Source organism: Pinus tabuliformis, chromosome 6 (genome assembly GCF_031772625.1).
Source record: "Pinus tabuliformis cultivar Carrire ecotype Pingquan chromosome 6, CPIR1, whole genome shotgun sequence".
Classification (NCBI taxonomy): Eukaryota; Viridiplantae; Streptophyta; class Pinopsida; order Pinales; family Pinaceae; genus Pinus; species Pinus tabuliformis.
Window position 1 is genome coordinate 529,063,199 of NC_142292.1, and position 11,768 is coordinate 529,074,966.

The 11,768-nt window shown below is 30.0% G+C and overlaps 1 non-coding gene across 1 annotated transcript; it reads right to left on the minus strand.

Moving 5' to 3' along the window:
- Positions 1-266: 266 nt before the first annotated feature.
- LOC149259618 (U6 spliceosomal RNA) lies at positions 267-370 on the minus strand. Its single transcript, XR_016261267.1, has one exon. It is a non-coding gene; the product is annotated as a U6 spliceosomal RNA (small nuclear RNA).
- Positions 371-11,768: the final 11,398 nt, after the last annotated feature.

Below are 11,768 nucleotides of genomic sequence, written 5' to 3' on the forward strand. Positions count from 1 at the left end.
AAAGAATAGTTCACTGACTTTGTTGACGAAAGAATGAAGTGCAATTAAATGAGTGGGTAAATGTTTATAAATATCAAAAGATTTATTTCATAAAATAAAAATTGTGGTTTATTGATATTAAGTGGTTATGAAAATTTAGTAGATCAATTTTAAGGGAGTTTAAGTAGATCAAAGGGATTGGATTTAATCTCAGGGGTGAGATTTGACCCTAATAGGTAAAGTATTTAGCAAGAGGAACTCAATCAAGTGAACTATCTTTGAGGGTTATAAAATTTGACCATTTCTCAATTTATGCGTGTCATCCTTGAGGAGGATCCATGCCAATCTTCTCTAAATCATTCCAATTTTAAAAAACATCTCAAAAAATAATGTTTATTTCATAATATGTGCCATGTTGTTAATATTAAAAAATTCATTCAAAACAATTAAATTATAACTTTAATTAAATTATTACTAATAATAATAAAAAATAAATATTATATGAGATAAATATTAAAAAAAAAACCATATATTAATATACATCTATCAAAAATTTTAACGATAAAAATTAATCTCTATTTTATCTTTAATTTACAATAATATTATGAGTAAATATCGTAATTTACTAATACCACATATTCAAAAAACTATAAATCATATAATATTAATATGAAACATTTTTTATAATATTTTTTTAATAATTTAATTAAAAAACAACTACTTTAAAGTTAGATTAAGTTTTTGTCATTCATATTATAAACTAGCAATTGTCTCAAAAGGTACAAAGAGAGGTTGATAGGATTATTAAAAGGAAGAAACCTCTATAGATAGTCAAGCATATATAAAGCTCACTAGTGACCAAGGCAATAACCACGATGACCATCCCGTACCAGCACATTTGATATTAAAAGAACAAAACCAAAACCAAACCATTCATATCAATATATTAAGTCTAGAACGCGTTCATACTTAAAACTCAATAGATTATTGGCAACACACTTTATTTTTTTAAATAAAAAGTAAATTACAGCGTTTTACATGGTAAATGAAAAGCATAGAAATTTGTGATTTGCAAATATTAAAACAAGTCACTTACATTGCTGGTTGACACTACAACTAAAACATTAACTAATTTTAAGATGCTTTTCCTAAACATTATTATTATTATTTTTAATAAAATTCATATAATAAAAATAATTTAATTAATTATGAAAATTAATATTATTAAAATTTTGAAACTCATTTTAAATTCATATATTCTATTTTTCAAAGTATTTTGGGAAATCTTATTAAAATAAGTAATGCAATTGCTTATATAACCGACTTGTATATAAAATATATTTTTTTTAATAAGTAAATGATTTTAAAATTAATATATTTATTACTCATTTAGCCTTATATAAACCCACGATAGCCTCATATCAACCTCAACAATTTGCAAGGAAACTTCACTTCGCCTCGTCTATAGAACACATATTTCATTAAATTTGGAAGTTTTTAATGGATCTAGAATTTAGAAGTTTAAGTAGATTAAGTTTTTTCAAAATGAGGAATTAGAAAGTCACTTAGTTCACTAATTTTAATGTAGATATTCACCATTTTTTGTGTAAAAATTATCATGATAAGTTTTATAAAAAAATTTATATAAACTTGCTAAAGCAAATCTTTCACATCTTAATCTTAGATAACTTACATTATCTATTTTAATAGTTTTTATGGTTTATATTAAAAGATAAGTTTTTTAAGGTTATTTTATGAAAATAATGATGTGTATTTTACTATAATTAACCCATTTAATTATAATCGAATATAGTAAATCTCATGTATGTGTTAAGCTACAATTATTACTGAGAAAGTGTTGGCACAATTTAGAAGTCTATCGCCTTTGCAACACTAATAATATGGTTGAAGATTAAAAAACTCTCATAAATCATCCAATTTATACTCATATTGGAATTAAATTTCAAAATATTTGTGACGCTGCCAACCTTTTTGATTGTTTAACTAAACAAAATTATGATGGTCTTGAAACACTTCTTTTAATACTTTTTGAGCATAGTAACAATAAAATTCGAAATAACTTTTAGTAATATCTTTTTACCCATTTTTGGTCTTATTGGATGATAATCATCATTATCACCATCACAATTACATACTATTGTAGGAAGTTTGCACCATTTTAGAGTTGAGGAGAAAAAAAAATAGTATCAAATTAAATGTTTAGTGTGAGTAGTAGCATAATTTATTTTTATTTATTTTTTGTATTTTTATGTTAATAAAAAAGTTGATTGAGGCTTACTATATATGTCCAATATATACTATTATTTAGAACTTTAACTAAATTAAGTTTTTTCAAAATGAGGAATTAGAAAGTCACTTAGTTCATTAATTTAATGTAGATATTCACCATTTTTTGTGTAAAATTATCATGATAAAATTTATAAAACAAATTTATATAAACTTGCAAAAGCAAATCTTTCACATCTCAATTTGGATTCCTTACATTAACTATTTTAATATTTTTTTATGGTTTATATTAAAAGATAAGTTTGTTAAGGTTATTTTATGAAAATAATGGCGTATGTTACTATTATTAATCCATTTAATTATAATCTGATATAGTACATATCATGTATGCGTTAAGTTATGATTATTACTAAAGGAGTGTTATCACAATTTAAAAGTCTATCACCTTTGCAACACTAGTAATATGGTTGAAGATTAAAAAAACTCTCATAGATCATCTAGTTTATACTCATATTAGAATTAAATTTCAAAATATTTGTGACGCTACCAACTTTCTTGATTGTTTAACTAAACAAAATTACGATGATCTTGAAACACTTCTTTTAATGCATTTTGAGCATAACAATAAAATTCAAAATAACTCTGCGGATCAGCGCGCATGTCTCAGTCTTGTTCATAGAAAATGCCCGGGAAGATGAGGACGCCCTGGATGAACAGGGGCAGAGAACGACTGACAATCAGAAGCATGAAGCAGAGGCCCCTGAAGCTGATAAGGAGCAGGAGGTTAAAGATGCGGCCGCAGATCCGGAAAACGCAAAGCAACGCAAGCAAGAACAGAGGGCGGGAACTGGCGAGGAGGAAGACACCTTTCCCACTACTGCTGAAAGAGAAGCCTATGGACGATTGAAGTGCAAATGGACGATTGATGACGCCCACGCACAAGGTTCCTATGGTTTTTTGTTTGGTCTTAGACCGGTGTCTTCTCCTGTTTGTTTTTTGACTCAATTATAGTAACCATGCTTCTGGTCTCTTTCGTGCCCTGGTTGAATGTCCCTGTTCCTGAATTTTGTGTTAAGGATTTGGGTAAGGTCAGTCTCCCCTGCGTGGGATGTAATAGTTGGTGCCCCTGCATGGGCGTGCTCTTATGGAAGTCTGGCTTTTGTGTCTGGCGCCCCTGCGTGGGCTAGTTTTTTGGATGCCTCAATTGCTCTCGGGTGACATACCCAGAGCCTGATTCTCTCTTGTTTCACCATGATGTATTTTTGACTCTTGTACATAATATAATAGTTTAGTCTTTTACCGAGAAAAAAAAATTCAAAATAACTTTTAGTAATATCTTTTTACCTTCTTATATACCTTATTTGGTCTTAGTGGATGATAATCATCATTATCACCATCATAATTACATACTATTGTAGGAAGTTTGCACTATTTTAGAGTTGAGGAGAAAAAAAAAAATTAGGATCAAATTAAATGTTGAATGTCAATAGTAGATTGAGGCTTGCTTAAATAATAATAGATTAATATATATCATAAAGTTCTTTAATGAAAAATGATCTTAGTAATGTGTCCAATATATACTATTATTTAAAACATTAACTAGATTAAATTTTTTCGAAATGAGGAATTAGAAAGTCACTTAGTTCACTAATTTTAATGTAGATATTCACCATTTTTTGTGTAAAAATTATCATGATAAAATTTATAAAACAAATTTATATAAACTTGCAAAAGCAAATCTTTCACATCTTAATGTTAATTCTTTACATTATCTATTTTTAATATTTGTATGGTTTATGTTAAAAGATAAGTTTGTTAAGGTTATTTTATGAAAATAATGATGTGTATGTTGCTATTATTAACCCATTTAATTATAATCCAATATATAGTAAAATATCATGTATGTGTTAAGTTATGATTATTACTAAAAGAGTGTTAGCACAATAAAAAGGCTATCACCTTTGCAACACTAGTAATATGGTTGAAGATTTAAAAACTGTCATAGATCATCCAGTTTATACTCATATTGGAATTAAATTTCAAAATATTTGTGACGCTACCAACCTTCGAAATTGTTTAACTAAACAAAATTATGATGATCGTGAAACAATCCTTTTAATGTATTTTTAGCATAACAATAAAATTCGAAATAACATTTAGTAATATCTTTTTACCTTCTTAAATACCATATTTGGTCTTAGTGGATGATAATCATCATTATCACCTCAACATTACATACTATTGTAGAAAGTTTGCACCATTTTAGAGTTGAGGAGAAAAATTTTTAAGATCAAATTAAATGTTGAATGCTAGTAGCACAATTTATTTTTATTTATTATTTGTACTTCTATGTTTAAAACTTGAGGCTTACTTAATTAATAATAGATTAATATGCAAGCTATATATTAAGTATAAAGTTATTTAATGACAAATGATCATAGTATGTGCCTAATATATACCATCATAGACCATTTTAAGTGGAGATGTAGGGATCAAATTTCTTCACGTGCAAATATTTTGAATGAAAGATACAATGTGTTATTTTTCATTGTTGAAACTGTATTTTTGAATGCTAAATAGAGTATATATATGACCAAATAAGAATTTTAACCACAATTTTTTTTTTTCTTATATATAGATATATATGAAGTTGATATGGACATAAATTAGTTAACATAAATCTTCAAATAGTTCCTCTGTATCTCTAGCTGAAATTTTTTGAAAAAGTATAAAATTTAAACATCTAATTCACACATTTTATATACTTCTAAATACTTTACAAAATATTCATTTCTTTTATTTTTCTATTTAGAACATAATTTTTATTCCCCCCCCCATATTGGGTTGTAAAATGAGTCTCTCGTCTCAGTTATCAATCATTTTATTATCAAAATCAATCATAAATTAGAATAGTAACAAAGTAGTACAATTTGATTATTTTCAAATACAACAAGAAAGAGAGAAAATTGACTAAGATATTTATTACAAATGTTCAGTTTTTATTCTTGTAGTGTTTAAGGATATTATATTGAAAAGAACATATTAACATTCATCTAAAACTTAGATTAGTTACATTATTTCTATTATCATTAACATTTATATTTATGTATTAAATTTGACTCTTGAATAATAGATTTTGCAAAAAAAAAAAAAACTTACCTATGAAGTTATTTAACGATATACTAATATTGTTGTTCTTACTATTATTGACCATAATGATCAAAATCAATCATGAATTAGAATAGTAACAAAGTAGTACAATTTAATTATTTTCAAATACAACAAGAAAGAGAGAAAATTGACTAAGATATTTATTACAAATGTTTAGTTTATATTCCTGTAGTGTTTAAGGATATTATATTGAAAAGAACATATTAACATTCATCTAAAACTTAGATTCCTTACATTATTTCTATTATCATTAACATTTATATTTATGTATTAAATTTGACTCGTGAATAATAGATTTTGCAACAAAAAAAAACTTACCTATAAAGTTATTTAAGAATATACTAATATTGTTTTTCTTACTACTATTGACCATTTTAAATTGACACTAACTATTTTTCCTACGTTAAGTACATATTAATTATACTAGTACAATGTTGGCACCACTTCAAAATCTATAAGAGGAAATATTTTATAATTCTAGTTGTGTTGTTCAATGATCAAAATATTTTTTTTATAAATTAGAGTGCAACAAGATAGTGAATTTGATTTATATCAATTATAATAAGGAAAATTAAGGAAAACTCGCCTCAAACATTTTTTCTAGTGTCTAGCATTTATTCATTAAGTGTTTAAATGGTTTATATTAAATAGAATACTAATTAGGTACTCCATTGTTTTTTTAATAGACCAAGTTTAGAAGATGTTTTTAAGTGCATTATTGAATTTGATTATGCATATTTGATATGGTGAGAATTCATGTTGGTCAAATAAAGCTTTGAAAACTTAAATATTTTATGGCATTGTCATGTAATTTGTATAACACATGATTACATTGAAATATTAAATAATATAAAACTCCTCCAAAAAGAATATGAAGAGAATATTTGATATACAACAAATATGGAAAAGTGTGTATGAATGTATATTAATAGATCCTTCAAAAAAAATTATATTCATGAATCATATAAACCTACTCTTAAGATATTCGCTCAAGTAGATCAAGAATGGCTTCTACACCATATTTATTTATCTTGATCTTCTTGCAATGTTTTTTCTTTGGCATCCATGCCCACACTATGGTATTAATTGGAATAGAGCCAAGTTCTGTGTCATCAGGATTTGGTACCCAATATTGCTCTAAAAATTTTCCATTGTATTTCCCTAACATAGGCTTCCACCAGTCAACCTTTACATGAAGATTCTCACTTTCATTATCCCTAAAGATATTTGATATGGATTTTGACATCCAAATCATCTCTCCTGCATCCTCATTTCCTGATCTAACTAGCAACATCTTTCCTTTCTCAACATCAATCATCGGATTGAAAGTTGGTTTTGGCTTGTTGCATTTGGGTCCAACATATATTGGTTCATCTATCACATTATCAAAATCTCCATCCATAATACTTGACATTACTTGGAGTGCATTACGATCAACATCAACAATGTGCCTTGTCCTGGGCCAGAAATCCTCAGAAGATGAATCACTTCCATCTATTATTCTATGATCATTATAGATTCCATCTAATATATCAAGAACTTTTTCCCAATACACTACTCTATTTTTCCATTCCTCCGTAACAATTGGTGAATCCTCATTCCCAATAGTGTCTTTCCACATTTTTATGTATGATGTTATCCCTTCCTTTAGTTCTTTTAAATAGACATCATTCTGTTTGGAAGCTAAGAAAGATGGCTTCCCTATGGGAATTATAGGTCGGCCTTCATCATCTATATTCCATAACTCAACTGGTTCTGACCACTCAGTATCTCTAATTGATTCTTTGTACCTTAGTACTGGAACATCATTGAGTACAAGAAATTGGAAGTATTGGACATTAAGATGTCCAACTAGTGCATTTTTTCCCTCCTTGATGTATCCATTAAGGAAACTTTTGAAGTCATAGACCTTGTCAATAAGTGTAGGTGGAAACACTCGATTTTCTTCAATTGTACGATATGTATCCATCATTTCAGGTAAAGAATAAATATCTTTACTTTTTAGGTTGGAAGACATTCTTCCGTAGGTTCCATCTATGTCTTCATGGGTGTGCCCCACAAGCAAAAACCCAACCTCAATAGTGATGAAGACACCAAGTGCAGTTAAAAGTGATAGAAACATGAAAAGATAGCGATTCTTATTATCACTTGCTGCATTGTCCAACTGTAGCAACAAATGTGGAGGAAGAGGTTTAAAATCAACATTTTGACTTTTTGAACTTCCATGAAATATAAAATCATCCTTGTACCCTTGACATTTTGAGTAAATAGAGGTGTCAAGTAATGCATTTGTAAGTGGGTTTCTTGAAATTCCACTTTCATAAAGTAGATCACCATACATATCCATTTGTGGGTCCTCAAGGTCCCTTAAGCACTTTGCAAGAGATGTAATAGTAAATTGTGATCCCATATGGACAAATGGTAAGGAGAAATGACCAAAACCTCCTGCCTTATGCCCATGTGTAAGCATACCTGTCAATGACAAACCTAAATTTGTTCCTACAATAGATTTTGATTTGACACGTAGCGATTGAAGTCTTTGTTTTGTCCATTTTATCATGGATAATGCTCAAATACTCCTTTGGAAACCGCTCTGACATAATTCTATGGGCATAGTAGCAATATCTTCCACACATAACAATCTTGTTATGTTTCTTCAACCTACCTCGTGCCTTTTCTTCCAACTCTTTTGTAGTTGCTGACTTCATTTGTGCTTTCAACACAATACATTCATTGCATTTACTGAAGTTCGTGTTCTTTGAAAATGCCACATCTCGAAACTTAGTATGCCAAATATTGCTCATTGTTGACTGTGATATTGATGGGTAATTGAGCTTTTGAAGAGCCTCATTGATCTCTTTTAACAAAGAGTTTTGTGTGTAAGTCGAAGGAAGAAATCTTAAAGGAGCAGATGTTCCATCTTCTTCAACTTGACGTGTTTGGTTTGGTGAAAAATCTGAATTATCCATTACAATTTTGTGCAATATTTCTATGGCTGCCACTGTGTGAGCTCCTGCTTTGCATGTGTTGGTGTTACCATGAATAGCTTTGATTTTTCCATGTTGGAAATAATACTGGTAGTTATAGAATGTGCTTTGAGGAATTTTATGTATCTTATACCATGCTTTCTTACAAATAATATTCCCATTAAATCTCATGTCCTTTACATTTCTAGCAATAGGTGGTAAGCCATGTCCATGGCCATGGCCCTTTGACATGACTGTTTGACATGAGTGAATTCAAGACAAATTCTCTAATACCATTTTTATTTATTTGTCTCATATCCATTCTAGCACCTACAATGGCCTTCCTATCAACATGTTGAAGACAATTTTTTCTACAACATACATCTGCTGCCAAAACTCGAATTTCTTTCTCTTCATCTATTTTTGTTTGACATTTTGAAATTTTTTTTGTAGCCATAACTCATTTAATCCTTTTATATGGCCTTGTTACATGCATATGAATTGAGTTTCTATCTTTTACATTACAAAAGTACCCATCCCAATTGTTTAAGGGATTTGTGTCCTCTATAACATCCCATATCACCATTTCCTTGGGTGGCTCCTTGAACTTTTCCTTAACCCTTAATATCACACCTTTGTTGTCCACCAACTTATTTATTGGCCATCTAACCAAACAATGTATAGAGTTATCCCCAATTCTGCATATCTCACAAGTTCCATCTATCTCTTCTAGAAAAACACCAAAATCCATTTCACCTAGTGTTTCACCCTCAACAATGTCATCCTCGCGGACATTAACTAGCATTTCTTTGGCAATGCACATGCTTGTTCCCATGCATTCATGTGTAAGAGAAACCTTTGTACATATGAAGCTAACCCTATCTTGGGGAATATTTGTGGCATGATCATGACAGTGAGGCTCCAAATCTGATTCTGGCCAAATTTCATAAGATTCTAATGCACCCCCAAGTGTATGCTCAAACCCTGTTGGATGTGGTAGAGGAGCATTATGTTTTAACACCTTCTCGATTTTAACCACTATGCATCCTTTCTTTACCATCTTTCCATGCACTTTATGCCCAAGCTCTGTATTGAATATGGAGCCCTCGCCCACCTTCACTCCATGTTGCAGAAGATCTACCTTGGCTCCAATAGAAAATGTGGAAGAAACATTTGCACCTATAAACAAATGTAAATAAGGTTAGTATTTACTCAAAAAAAACATTTATTATGCTATCAATAATATATAACACATGCTTCAATATTTTGATTTACCTATGTTGTGTCTCAAATCCATGATCTTCCATGGATGTATGTCCCCTTCATTAACATCCTCATCAATCAAATGTGGTTGAGTTACATCAATTATCAAAATTGTAACACAACCAGCGTTAACCCTTTCTCCAACATAATAAGTTCCAGACTCTGCAGATTCGACCCTTCCTAGCCCAATGTCTTGATCATTAATAAGGAGATCAACATAGTCCCCTTTTGCCAAAATTATATTTTCCATTGTAGCTTGTATGAATTCTGTAACAACAATTAAAACGTAACTTGTAATTAAAAGGTTGAACCGTGTAAAGTGTGACTTTATATTTTCATAAAAACACACAACTTACGAAAAAGTAATATAGACGCAAAAATTAAAATAGCATGGTAGTAATATTGTATGTAATGAAACATTGTTTCCTCAAATGAAAGCTAACAATCAATATCATTCCTTCTACTACAAACATAAGCATATTGCTAGAAGCAACATTACATGGTCAAATAAATCTAGCACGTGCTAGATTTCCTTCTAGGACAAACAAGCACATTGTCAATAAGAATACTGCAAGGCGAAGGAAATCCACCACATGCTAAATTTCCTTCTAACGTAAATAGAAGCATATTACTCACAAAAACATTTCAAAGTAAAAGAAATCTTACACATTCTAAAGTTTATTCTAGCAGAAACACAATCACATTGCCAAAAACAACATTGCAATGTGAAAGATATCTAGCATACGCTTGATTTACTTCTAGCACAAACAAAAGCACATTGCCAACAATAATATTGTAGGGGAAACCAAATCCAACAACTTCTATAAAAAACACAATCACATTTCCAATAACAACGTCGCAAGGTAAAATAAATTTAACGCATGCTAACTTTACATGTAGCATAAATACAAGCATACTACCAAAAACAACATTTCATGCCAGAAGAAATCTAGTGCATGTTATATTTCCTTCTAACACAAACAAAAGCACGTTACCAAGGTGAAGGAAATCTAACACGTGTTAGATTTCCTTCTATAATAAACAACCAAATTGAAAACAACAATATTGCATAGCAAACGAAATCTAGCATAACTTCTAGCCCAAACACAAGCACAACATTTCCAATAACATTGCCAAGGTGAAGGAAATCTAACACTTGCTAGATTTCCTTTTATCATAAACAACCAAATTGACAACAACAATATTGCAAAGAAAAAGAAATCTAGCATAGTTTCTAGCCCAAACACAAGCACGCTTCCAATAAAAATATTGCAAGGTGAAAGAAATTTAACGCATGTTAGCTTTACGTGTGGCACAAATACAAGAAAACTACCAACAACAACATTGCATGCCAAAAGAAATCTATTGCGTGTTATTTTTCCTTTTAACACAAATCAACAAAGTGTAATGGTGATTCTCTGTTGTGAAGACCCATATTAAAAGTGGTGTAATGCTAATAAGACCAATGCAGCTATTGCCAAGATACCGATGTAAAGTTTCATTGTTCAAAAGTTTAGGGCCTCCTTGGTAAAACCATGCATGTCATATTCAGTGACTATGGCATACTCTGAGGTAGATTCAGTAATAAATTTTGTGCATCAATAGAGTTTTGGCATTTTCTAGATAAGTTAAGGCACCAACACCACAACTGTTATGAATCACCTAGTCAGGTCTCAAGAGAGAGCTTCTTTTGTCTCATCACTATATCAATCCATGAAACGGTGGAGAGCCTAACAACCTTCTCTTTTAATCACTCAAGCTAGACCAAATTGACAAGTTGTATTCCTACCTAACCAAACATTTTCCATGTTTTTGCTTCCTCATAAAAAGATAGCAATCTAGGGGTTATCCTGATGCAAAATGTACCTTTCGACAGACTATGTTAACACCTTTTTTTAGGAGATTAACCCACTAGCCTTTGTTCTATAGTACAAATAAAATCGGTCACACTTTCACATTTTATTTGGATTTTATTTTCACCCATATGTAGTAGCATTGTGCTGACCAGTACGTTGGCTTTAAAAAGTAATGCAGTTCTAATAGTCAATATTGACATGGTTGGTCAATCTTTTTCTATGGAATAGATTTATGACGACAGGAAAATTATAGAAGTATCGATAGTCATAGAAAATGAATTTGTAG